The 13066-nt window shown below is 54.5% G+C and overlaps 2 protein-coding genes across 12 annotated transcripts in view; one reads left to right on the top strand and one right to left on the bottom strand.

Moving 5' to 3' along the window:
- Positions 1-11250, top strand: part of TMEM204 (transmembrane protein 204) — a 112847-nt gene extending 101597 nt beyond the window's left edge. Inside the window, exon 5 of the mRNA XM_043523736.1 lies at positions 10827-11250. The gene's annotated coding sequence lies outside the window, so the exon portion shown is untranslated. The remainder of the gene's footprint in view (positions 1-10826) is intronic.
- IFT140 (intraflagellar transport 140) overlaps positions 1-13066 on the bottom strand; it is a 248909-nt gene that overhangs the window by 136201 nt on the left and 99642 nt on the right. The window lies entirely within an intron of this gene.

Consider the following 13066-nt stretch of genomic DNA (forward strand, 5'->3'; position numbering starts at 1 on the left):
TCACAAAGGGAACTCCTTGCAGCACCGACTTGGGATCCTGTCACCAGCCTAGGGACAAGAGGACGTGGCTCGGCATCATGACCACTTGGTCCAGGGGGTGCCTGCTGGGGATGTAGACTGAGGCCAGCCACGCCTGCAGAGATCTTAGGTGATGGCAGGCATGGCTGACCACATACATGCACACAGCCATGGGGCCCATCAGTCGCAGACACATGTGGGCTGTGGTGAGCGGGTGGGTCTTTATGTGGGAGAGCAAGTCCACCAGGGCCTGAAAACATGCTTCCAGAAGGAAGGCCTTGGTTCGCGTGGAGTCGAGGACCACTCTAATGAACTCTATGCATTGAACTGGGGTTAACGTGGACTTTTCTGTGTTTATTAACTGGCCCAAGTCACTACCTGTGGATAGCACAGATCGAGGCTCCTTTGCACCTGCTCCAGAGACCTGCCATTGATGAGTCAGTCGTCGAGATATGGAAAGATCTGGACTCCTCGACGCCTCAGGTAAGCCACTACCGGTGCCACACATTTCATGAACACCCTGGGGGCCGAGGACAGGCCAAAGGGTAGCACCGTAAACTGGAAGTGGTGCCCAGCCACTATGAAACACAGAAAACGCCTGCGTCCCGAGAATATGGAGACATGAAAGTACGTGTCCTTTAAGTCGAGAGCGAGGTACCAGCCCCCTGGATCCAGGGAAGGGATGATGGAGGCAGGGAGACCATGAGGAACTTCAACTTCTTGAGAAACTTCTTTAGGTCCAGAATGGGTCTGAGGCCCAGAATTAGGAAGTAGTGGGAGCAGAATCCTCTTCCTCTTCCTTCCATGTCCCGAGGAACCTCCTCCACAGCCCCATGCCCAGTAGCTTCTTGACCTCCTGGATAGAAGTTGCTTGTGAAAAGGGCCCTGAAGAGGGATGGGGAGGTGGGGGGGAGGGGTGAGAGGGAGGAGCGGTCAAAAATTGCAGGGTATAGCACTGAGCCACTATGTCCAGGACCCAGCAGTCCAACATAACCCGTGACCAGGCCAAGCAGTCCGGGAAGGGTGGTTGAGGAAAAGGCAGGAAGGATCTGGGCAGTTGGCTGGAATGTCACTCCCGAATGCACCCTCAAAATGAGCACTTCCGGCCCCCTGGTGTTTTGCTGTGGGAGGCTGCACAGGAGATCGGGATGATGAAGGGTGGTGGCAGCTAAACCAGATGTCCCTTTTCCTCACAGGCCCTTGTCAAGGCTGCCACTGTTAAGATGGTCTTTCCAGCCTCCTCCACTGTCTCGACGCCTGAGAAGTGTGCATCCCCAGGGAGCGGAGGGTCACCCCTGTGTCTTTTAGGCTGTGCAGTCGCGTATCTGTTTGGTCTGAAAAAAGGCCAACACCATCAAACGGGAGGTCCTGAATAGAGACCTGCATCTCCTGGGACAGTCCGGCAGCCTAAAGCCAGGAACTGCACCACATGACCACTGCCGAGGCTACCACCTGGGCAGCTGAATTGGCCACATCCCAAGCCATTTGGAGAGAGCACCGAGCTGCCGCAGTACACTCCTTCACTAGAGTTGCGAACTCCTGGGCCGTCTCTTGAGACATGGAGTCCTTGAACTTGAGGAGAGAGTCCCACAATTTAAAGTTATAGCGACACAAGAGGGCCTGGTGGTTCGCCACCCGAAACTGAAGGCTGGCCATAGAAAAAAAAAATCTTGCGACCAAACAAATCCAGCCTCTTGGCCTTCTTATTCTTAGGGGTGGAACTGGTGGGCCCGTTTATCCCTCTCGTTGGCCGCCAACATGACCAACGATCCAGGTGGCAGGTGGGTGTATAAGTACTCAAACCCTTTCATGGGAACGAAGTACTTCTTTTCTCCCTCTTAGAAGTGGGCAGGATGGAGGACGGGGTTTGCCAGATGGTCTTGGCAATGTTCAGGACCCCCTCATACACTGGGAGTGCGATGTGGGCCTGGTAAGATGTTGAGAGTACATTAAATAATGTGTCTGTCTGCTCCTCCCTCTTCTCCACCTTGAGGTCCAGGTTTGATGCCACCCCAAGGAGCAGTGTCTGGTGCACCCTGAAATCATCTGGTGGGCTAGCTCTAGAGGGGCCCACCACTGCCTTGTCCAGAAAGGTGGAGGATGATTGGACCACCGAGGGAGGTACAGTGGTGTCCTCACTCGCTGGGGAGGGCGGTCTCGGGGTAGGTACCAGCTCCTCACCCGTGGCGGCTACCAGAATGTCCTGCACTAAACCCGGTGCTGTTGGTACCATGGGCGCTGATTTCGGCCTGTGTGACGCGGTGACTGAGGGCTGGCAGGAGTGGAGCAACGGCATAACAAGAATGCCCCAGCCGTTCCAATAAGGTCGTTGGGTAGGCTACTAGGCCTGCTGTCAGGCTGGCACCGATGCCGCTGACGCGTTCCCTGGAGTCCAATAACATTGCTGCCTGGGCGAGGGGCTGAAGTCCACCTCCGAGCCGGAGAAGTCATCACCCTCCAGTGACTAAGGCGAGGCTGGTGAGGCTTGGGTCTGGTGGCTCACCGTCGCCACTGGCGACCACTGCTGGGAGCAGTCTGATCAGTGCCAGGAGTAGGGAAAGCAGCGCCAGGTCAGGAAGCAACCTCGAGGTCTCGGTGATGGTGACCAACGGCATGACAAAGACCAGTCCCAAGGAGATAGTCTATGCCTGGGCGAGCCCCGGTGTGAAGACGGGGATCGGGAGCACAGTGCCGATGACTTGTAGTGACGAGCCGGAGACCTGGGCCAATGCAGAGACCAAGAACGTGGTGACCTAGGGCTCTGTCTTGGTTCTGGAGACTGGTGGTGCTCACTTGTCTTGTGCAAGGTCTTGCTGGCAGGCTTGCCCTCATGGGGAACCATAACCCGTGCCAGCTATGGTGGGGGCATTCTTAGCTGTCCAGGCTGAGAGGGGGTCGACTGCACCTTTGGCTCGGGCCCTTCACTGTTCCCTGAAGTTGGTGGCGTGTCCTTTCAGGGGGAGGAACTCCCTGGGGCTAAGCCCTTTTGCGGGTCTGGAGTAGGCGTAAGGCCCGAACAGGGTCCTTTGCCCAGAGCCCCCTGGTCGGGTTTGCTCAGTGCCAACTTCTTTGTTTTCTTTGGCACCGGGGATTGGTGCTGGGAAGAGCCTGACGCCAGGGGTGCACTACGCACCGAAGCCAAAGTGCTGTGTGCCACGTCGGGCCATGCCAGCTCCAAAGCTGGGCGCAGGGTAACCTGCATCAGGAGGGCCCTGAAACTTATGTTGCGCTCTCTGTGTGTCCGAGGACGAAAGTTCTTACAGATGCAACAGCACTCCTTTATCTGGGATTTCCTGAGGCAGCTTAGACAACTATCTTGCGGGTCACTAACAAGCATAGGCCTGTTACACATGGAGCAAGGCTTAACACCTGGAAACTGGGGCATGCCCCACCTGGGGCAAAGTCTCCACCAGGACACTATCTAACTAAACACTTAACAGCTACTTAAAAGCTAACTAACAACAATTAAACTTGGTGGGATAACTCACATGACTGGAGTATAGTCATGGATGGATATAAACTATTCAGGAAGGACAGGCAGGGCAGAAAAGGTGGGGGAGTTGCATTGGATGTAAGAGAGCAGTATGACTGCTCAGAGCTCTGATATGAAACTGCAGAAAAACCTGAGAGTCTCTGGATTAAGTTTAGAAGTGTGAGCAACAAGGATGATGTCGTGGTGGGAGTCTGCTATAGACCACCGGACCAGGGGGAGGAGGTGGACAAGACTTTCTTCTGGCAACTCACGGAAGTTACTAGATCGCAGGCCCTGGTTCTCATGGGAGACTTCAATCACCCTGATATCTGCTGGGAGAGCAATACAGCGGTACACAGACAATCCAGGAAGTTTTTGGAAAGTGTAGGGGACAATTTCCTGGTGCAAGTGCTGGAGGAACCAACTAGGGGCAGAGCTCTTCTTGACCTGCTGCTCACAAACAGGGAAGAATTAGTAGGGGAAGCAAAAGTGGATGGGAACCTGTGAGGCAGTGACCATGAGATGGTCGAGTTCAGGATCCTGACAAAAGGAAGAAAGGAGAGCAGCAGAATATGGAGCCTGGACTTCAGAAAAGCAGACTTTGACTCCCTCAGGGAACTGATGGGCAGGATCCCCTGGAAGAATAACATGAGGGGGGAAAGGAGTCCAGGAGACTGGCTATATTTTAAAGAATCCTTATTGAGGTTACAGGGACAAACCATCCCGATGTGTAGAAAGAATAGTAAATATGGCAGGAGTGAAATCCTTGCTGAGCTTAAACACAAAAAAGAAGCTTACAAGAAGTGGAAGATTGGACAAATGACCAGGGAGAAGTATAAAAATATTGCTCAGGCATACAGGAGTGAAATCAGGAAGGCCAAATCACACCTGGAGTTGCAGCTAGGAAGAGATGTTAAGAGTAACAAGAAAGGGTTTCTTCAGGTATGTTAGCAACAAGAAAAAGGTCAAGGAAAGTGTGGGCCCCTTACTGAATGGGGGAGGCAACCTAGTGACAGAGCATGTGGAAAAAGCTCCAGTACAGTGACCACTAAATTCAAGCTGTCGCGCCCTGGGCGGTAGACCGAGGTGAGCCATGCTTGCAACGGCCTGAGCCGGAGCCTGGCATGTCAGGTCACGTACGTCCACGAAGCCATGTGGCTGAGGAGACTCATGCACCCTCATGCTGTCGAGGCCGGGAATTGCAGAAGGCCTTGAATGATGCCCATGATAGCCCGGAAGCGGGAGTCCGGTAGGAGGGCCTGTGCCTGAACAGAGTCCAGCACTGCCCCGATGAATTCTATCCTCTGGGTCAGTTCTAGGGTCGATTTCTCCACGTTGAGGAGGAGACCCAGCCGTTCGAACATACACTTGGCCAGGTGGAGTTGGGACTGCACCTGCTTTCTGGTGCAGCCCCGAAGTAACAGTCATCAGGTAGGGATACATTTGTACCTGCCGTCGACAGAGGAAGGCAGCCACAACCAACATACACTTGGTGAACACTTGTGGGGACCTTGAAAGGCCAAATGGAAGGGCCATAAACTGGTAATGTTTGCGGTTGACCACGAAGCGCAGGAAGTGTCTGTGCGCCAGATGAACTGCTATGTGGAAGTACGCCTCCTTCATGTCGAGGGCAGCATACCAGTCTCCAGGATCCAAGAGGGGGATAATGGTGCCAAGGGAGACCATGCGGAACTTCAACTTTACTATGAATTTGTTGAGCCAGTGCAGATCCAGAATGGGCCAGAGGCCCCCTTTGGCCTTGGGGATTAGGAAATAGCAGGAGTAGAACCCCTTGCCACTTAGATCCCGTGGAACCTCCTCTATTGCCCCCATGGCAAGGAGTGCCCGAACCTCCTGAATAAGGAGATGCTCGTGAGCGGGGTCCCTGAAGTGGGACGGGGAAGGGGGGTGGGAAGGCGGGTAGGAGCAGAATTGGAGAGCATATGCCACTTCCACCGTGAGGAGGACCCAGCAGTCCAAGGTTATTTGGAAACATGCACGGTGGAAGTGGGATAAACGATTCAAAAAGGGTGGGGAAGGATCCAGGAGTAAGTCTGGTATGCCATCCTCGGGCATCCTTTCAAAAGGCCTGCTTGGAACCCAACGATGGTTTGGTCAGGCCCTGGCCTTGACCAGACAGGAGGTTGGAGAGCTTCCTTCTGCCATTCCTCCCCCACCACCTGTAAAAATCCTGCCTCGACCGAGGAGGATACGAGCGCTGTTGCAGCTGCTGGGGCTTGAAGTGTTTCCAATGGGTTGCTGGGGTGTGCATACCCAGGGACTTCATCGTTGCGCTCGAGGCCTTAAGGCTATGCAGCCTAGAGTCAACCTGTTCTGTGAACAGGCCCTCCCCGTCAAAGTGCAGGTCCTGCAGTGTCTGCTGAATCTCAGGAGGCAGGCCAGAGGCAGGCCAGGCCTCATGGCAACCCCGGAGGACAAGGTACATGTGGCTGAGTCTGCAGCGTCCAGTGAGGCCTGCAAAGAGGTCTGTTCCACTGTCTTGCCCTCTTCAATAAGAGTCCCAAACTCCTCTCTGGACTCAGGTGGTATACGCTTCTTGAACTTCAGCATAGAGTTCCAGGAGTTAAGGTTGTAGGGGTTCAGGAGTGCCTGCTGATTAGCAATCCTGAGCTGGAGCCTCCCTGTGGAGTACACCTTGCAGCCAAACAAGTCCAGCCACTTGGCGTCCTTAGACTTAGGCGCTGGGGCCTGCTGCCAGTGCCTCTCCTTCTCATTCATGGCTGCAACTACCAGCGAGCAGGGCTTCAGGTGCATGAAGAGGTAGTCATAGCCCTTCGAGAGTACAAAGTATTTGCGTTCGACCCTGTTGGCCACAGGGGGAATGGAGGCTGGGGTCTGCCAGATGGCTTTGGCATTGGCCTGAATGGTCTTGATGACGGGCAGGGCCATCCTCGATGGACCTTCCGGGGCCAAAATGACCGCCACCGAGTCCTCCGATTCCACCACCTGCTCAGCCTGCAGACCCATGTTGCATGCCACCCTGCGCAGGAGGTCTTGGTGGGGGCAGATGTCTATGGGTGGGGGCCTGGAAATAGAGATGCCTGCCACTGCCTCGTCAGGGGAGGAGGAAAGAGGCCAGAGGGGGGAGAGGGTCATCTTGACCTCCCTGTTCTATGTGGGCTTGATGCCCCGTGTCACTGACCATAGGCCAAGGCTCAGGAATCGGAATTGGAAGGGGTCCCGCGGGAGAGAGGGGGCACGATGGTTCCTCCACACCCCGAGGAGTGGGCCGACTGGTCGAGGCTTCCAGCACCCTTGTTTCAGAGGCAGCCGACCAGGAAGCTCCAGACTATGCACCCTGGGCCTGATGGTACGTCCACGAAGTCCAGAATGGTCACTGGGTGGGCCCCTGCCCATGCAGCAGTCATGATCCTGCCCCCATGTCAGGGCAGCTACGGTCTGACTGGTGGCGGTCCCGATCCAAAGACCGTGACCCCGTCTCCAAACCCAAGGAATGAGATCAGGACCGCAAGGGCCAGGGTGGCACCAAGCGGATCTGCGCCGATGAGCAGTGCCAAGGAGGAGGAGAGTGGTGCCGTGAGGCTGGGGAGTACAATCAGCACAGAGACGGGGAGCGGTGCCAGGACTCTGAGCAGTGCCAGGGCTTACCCAACGGAGTCGATAGATGGATCAGTGCCAGCTTGCCTTGAGATGGTGCCATCTGCTGAGGCACCAGAGACTTGGTGTGGAGCGGAGGGGAACCTGGTGCTGTCATGGCGATGAGGTCCCTCGCAGCTGCAAAGGTGTCCGGGGTGAACGGTAGCTGAACTTCCACCACACTGCGGCATGGGGATTCCAACGGCAGCGGACTCAACGGCTCCCGCAGTGGGGCCAAAGCCAACGGTGCCGCGTCCACAAGCTTTGCTTCCGGGCGCTTCTCCCCTGGATGCGCCAGAGGTCGGCTCCAGGGGCCTGGGTCTCTGCGAAGGAGAGCCACCCTTTTCTGGCTTCCGGTGTCACTTTGGTGCCGGAGAGTGGGAGCGGTGCCTGGGAGTGGGAGCAGTATTGCAGGCTTCGGTGCCGGGGAGCGGTGGTGCCATGGGTCTCAGCGAGAGTCCAGCTGCGGTGCCACATCCACCACAGCCGCCAGGGCGCAGTGTACCAAAGAGCTCAGTGCCAGGTCCTGCCGCGCTGAAGGAGTCCATAAGGAGCTAAGGTCCATAAGGAGCTGCTTCAGGAGAAAGTCCCACTCCTTCTTAATCCAAGGATGAAATCCCTTGCAGATTCTGCACTTCTCAGCTTGATAAACCTCCCCCAGACACTTCAGACAAGAGTCATGGGGGTCGCCCATTGGCATGGGCTTGGAGCAGGATTTGCAGGGCTTAAATCCTGGGGACTTGGGCATGAGAGCAACAAAAAAAGACGGTTAGACAACCCAACTGCCACTAACTACAAAAAAACAAAAGAAACTACCAACAAAAATCAGAACAACTACTATCATGCATCCGATGAAGTGAGCTGTAGCTCATGAAAGCTTATGCTCAAATAAATTGGTTAGTCTCTAAGGTGCTAGAAGTATTCCTTTTCTTTTTACTATCTAAATGAAGCTAGGGACACGTGGAGAACTTGCTAAGCAAGACGCCACAGTTCCAAAGACCATGATGGGCAGTAAGAAGGAACTGAGGGGGCGCTGGGTCGGCAGGGTCATATATTGAGCACCATTTAGGCGCCACTCCAGGGGACTCCACAGCCGACCCAAGGGATGCTGCTAGGGGAAAGACTTTCTGACGGCCGTGCATGCGGGCGCGCACACACCTAATTGGAATCGATATGAGCAATCACTCAAAGAAAAACCGCATCTTCCTGAGATATTTGTTGAGATGATGCAGATCTAGGATAGGCCTTAGGCTCTCTTTCGCCTTGGGAATCAAGAGATAGCGGGAAGAGAATCCTTTCCCTCTCAGTTCTGGAGGAACTACCTCCACAGCCCCTGTCCACAGGAGGGCTTGGAGAAGAAGTTGCTTGTGAGAAGGGTCCCTGAAGCGGGACGGGGCATGGGGGTGTGATGTAGGGATTGAAATAAACTGGAGGGTGTGCCCCACTGCAATGGTACTGAGCACCCAGTGGTCTGATGTTATTGACGCCCAAGCAGGGAGGTATGATAAACGGCGGTCCAAAAACAAAATGGGGATGTGCTGATCCAAGGGGGAGACTGGTAGTCCATAGAATCATAGAATATAAGGATAGGAAGGGACCTCAGGAGGTCATCTAGTCCAACCTCCTGCTCAAAGCAGGACCAACACCAACTAAATCATCCCAGCCAGGGCTTTGTCAAGCCTGACCTTAAAAACTTCAAAGGAAGGAGATTCCACCACCTCCCTAGGTAACCCATTCCAGTGCTTCACCATCCTCCCAGGGAAATAGTGTTTCCTAATATCCAACCTAAACCTCCCCCATTGCAACTTGAGACCATTACTCCTTGTTCAGACATCTGCTACCACTGAGAACAGTCTAGATCCATCCTCTTTGGAATCCCCTTTCAGGTAGTTGAAAGCAGCTATCAAATCCCCCCACATTCTTCGCTTCTGCAGACTAAATAATCCCAGTTCCCTCAGCCTCTCCTCGTAAGTTTTCATGTGTTCCAGCACCCTAATTATTTTTGTTGCCCTCCTCTGGACTCTTTCCAATTTCTCCACATCTTTGTAGTGTGGGGCCCAAAAATGGACACAGTACTCCAGATGAGGCCTCACCAATGTCGAATAGCGGGGAATGATCACATCCCTTGATCTGCTGGCAATGCTCCTACTTACACAGCCCAAAATGCTGTTAGCCTTCTTGGCAACAAGGGCACACTGTTGACTCATATCCAGCTTCTCGTCCACTGTAACCCCTAGGTCCTTTTCTGCAGAACTGCTGCCGAGCCATTCCGTCCCTAGTCTGTAGCAGTGCGTGGGATTCTTCCTTCCTAAGTGCAGGACTCTGCACTTGTCCTTGTTGAACCTCATCAGATTTCTTTTGGCCCAATCCTCTGATTTTTCTAGGTCCCTCTGTATCCTATCCCTACCCTCAAGCATATCTACCGCTCCTCCCAGTTTAGTGTCATCTGCAAACTTGCAAATCCATGCCATCCTCCAGATCATTAATGAAGATACTGAACAAAACCGACCCCAGGACCAACTCTTGGGGCACTCTGCTTGATACCGGCTGCCACCTAGACATGGAGCCATTGATCGCTACCCGTTGAGCCTGATGATCTAGCCAGCTTTCTATCCACCTTATAGTCCATTCATCCAGCCCATACTTCTTTAACTTGCTGACAAGAATACTGTGGGAGACCGTATCAAAATCTTTGCTAAAGTCAAGGAATAACCCATCCACTGCTTTTCCCTCATCCGCAGAACCAGTTATCTTGTCATAGAAAGCAATTAGGTGAATCCATGCTGACTGTTCCTGATCACTTTCCTCTCCTCTAAGTGCTTCAAAATTGATTTCTTCAGGACCTGCTCCATGATTTTTCCAGGGTTTGAGTTGCGGCTGACTGGCCTGTAATTCCCCAGATCCTCCTCCTTCCCTTTTTTAAAGATGGGCACTACATTAGCCTTTTTCCAGTCATCCGGGACCTCTCCCGGATCACCATGAGTTTTCAAAGATAATGGCCAATGGCTCTGCAAATCACATCCGCCAACTCCTTTAGAACCCTCGGATGCAGTGCACCCGGCCCCATGGACTTGTGCTCGTCCAGCTTTTCTAAATAGTCCTGAACCACTTCTTTCTCCACAGAGGGCTGGTCACCTCCTCCCCATACTGTGCTGCCCAGTGCAGTAGTCTGGGAGCTGACCTTGTTCGTGAAGACAGAGGCAAAAAAAGCATTGAGTACATTAGCTTTTTCCACATGCTCTGTCACTAGGTTGCCTCCCTCATTCAGTAAGGGGCCCACACTTTCCTTGACCTTTTTCTTGTTACTAACATACCTGAAGAAACCCTTCTTGTTACTCTTAACATCCCTGGCTAGCTGCAACTCCAAGTGTGATTTGGCCTTCCTGATTTTACTCCTGAATGCCTGAGCAATATTTTTATACTCCTCCCTGGTCATTTGTCCAATCTTCCACTTCTTGTAAGCTTCTTTTTTGTGTTTAAGCTCAGCAAGGATTTCACTGTTAAGCCAAGCTGGTCGCCTGCCATATTTACTATTCTTTCTACACATCGGGATGGTTTGTTCCTGCAACCTCACTAAAGATTCTTTAAGGATCCATCCCCGAGCGTGCCTTCAAATGGACTGCTGTTCCCGCGTGGGAAATGGCTAGTGCCCGGTTGGGCAGTAGCATTGGCCAGCTGGCCCTGATGGCACCTGTAACCTCTCCTCTTTCTTTTGTAGGGCTTATGTCCGGGTGGAGCAGAGAATCTAAGGGGTTGCTGAAGCCTGAAGTGCTTTCATGAGGCTGCCGGTATATAAACACCTAGGGACTGCAGTGTGGCTCTGGAGTCCTTGAGGCCATGCAGTTTTGAGTCCATCTGGTCCAAAAATAGCGAGGACCCTTCAAATGGAAGATCTTGCACTAGCTGCTGCACCTCTTGTGACAGTCTGAAGACTGCAGATATGAACCGGGCTGCCAAATCTACTGCGTCAAAGGCAGCTTGGAGAGAAGTTCTGGCCACCGCCTTTTCTTCCTCCAAGATGGGCAAGAATTCCTGCCATGATTTTTGCAGCAGGAAGTCCTTAAATTTGGTCATGGAGTCCCAAACATTGAAGTCATATCGCCCTAGCAGCGCCTCCTAGTTTGCGATACAGAGTTGGAGACTTGCGTAAGAATAAATTTGTCTACCAAAGAGGTTCAAGTGTTTTTCCTCATTTTTTGGGGGTAGCACTGGGCTGGCCCTGCCTATCCCGCTCATTGGCTGCCGCGACCACCAGAGAGTCTGGGGGCAGGTGAGAGTACATATACTTGAACCCTTTTGTGGGCACATAGTACTTCTTTACCGCCTGCAGAAAGCCAGGGTGGCTTCCCTCCGAACCAGAGGGTAAAGAGCCACCCTCTCAGCCTGAGTGGGCGGGGCCAGACCAAGTTTACGCTAATCCCCGGAAGGGGAGGGGTGGAACAGGAAGTACAAAGGGCGGGGCCCTTTGCCCAGTGAGGGCAGCACCAGGGAGCGAGACAGACACAGGCTACTGGCTGCTCCCTCCAGACCCTGCTGCCGACCCAGGGGAGGCCCTGGGCCAGGAGGAACCTGACCAGGAGAAAGGCCTGTGGCAACCAGGACTGCCAGCCGCTGAGTACCTGGAGGACCTGGAGGGGCCAGGCTGTAACCCGGGCCAGCGTGAGCCCAACACAGAGGGGGAGCTGGAGCTGCCAGCAGCTGAATACCTGGACGAGCTGCAGGGACCAGAGAGGCCCACTTGAGAGACCGGGTAGGAAGTAGCCTAGGGGCAGAACTGCACAGTGTGGTGGGTGTATTTGGTCAATGGGGCACAGATAGTCCCCCGCTGACCCAGCGGCGGGACCTTCGCCTCCTGCCACTGTCAGGGCCCTGGGCTGGAACGCAGTGGAGTCGGGTGGGCCTGCGTTCCCTTACCCCGGCCAACCTGCCTTGGGTAGCAGAATCGCGCGCTGCAGACTCGTGCCGGCGCTCCCCGGTGCCCGAGGGGCGCGCTGCAGACTCGTGCCGGCGCTCCCCGGTGCCCGAGGGGCGCGCTGCAGACTCGTGCCGGCGCTCCCCGGTGCCCGAGGGGCGCGCTGCAGACTCGTGCCGGCGCTCCCCGGTGCCCGAGGGGCGCGCTGCAGACTCCGGCCGGCACACCTTTTCCGCTAATTCCCCAGCGCCCGAAAGGTGTGACTAAGGCCTGCCCGTGGGACCATAGCTCTCCATTGCCCCCTAGGGGCTCGGTGGACCGATTGAAACCTGTCACACCGCCCTTTTAGAAATTGGGGGCAGAGATGAAGGTGTCTGCCATAGTGCTTTTACCCCCTCATGCACAGGTAGAGCCACCTTGGCAGGAGCCACAAGAATATCAAAAAGGGTGCCCATTGGCTCTTTGAGCTCCTCTGCCTCCTGGCCCAGGTTGGCAGCCACGCTCTCAAGGAGATCCTGGTGGGCTCACAAGTTATCAGAAGGCAGGCCATTAACAAGACCCATGAATGCCTCATCTGGGGAAGATGAGGAGGATGCCAGTGTGGACGAGTGGCCAGATCCTCTACCTCTCCTGTGGCCATCTCAACTGGTGGTACTGCTGGGGTTTTGGTACCGGGTCTGAGTTTGAACCTGATTTCAGTCCTGACTGGGGCAGGGCCACAGCCCGTCTCTCAGAGATCACCACAGATGGGAGGTATAAGAACTGTCTCGGTGCTGCTGGGAACCCCCAGGGGTTCCAGTACTGCCACTGGACTGGCCACTCCCTGGAGGCCACAGGCCCTTAGATGGGCCAGCACAGAGGTCCGCCTGATATGCCAGGTGATGGCGCCTCTTTTGAGAGGACGCTGCCTCCCTCACAGAGTCTGATGATGGCTCCTCATATGAAGAACGGGGCAGTGTCATTGATGCACCCTCTTGCCGGCTATGATGGGTAGCTGGAGAATGATGCCTCTGTACCAGAGGCCAGCTAGAGGCCAGCAATCGGTG

This window comes from Chelonia mydas, chromosome 10 (genome assembly GCF_015237465.2).
Source record: "Chelonia mydas isolate rCheMyd1 chromosome 10, rCheMyd1.pri.v2, whole genome shotgun sequence".
Lineage (NCBI taxonomy): Eukaryota > Metazoa > Chordata > Testudines > Cheloniidae > Chelonia > Chelonia mydas.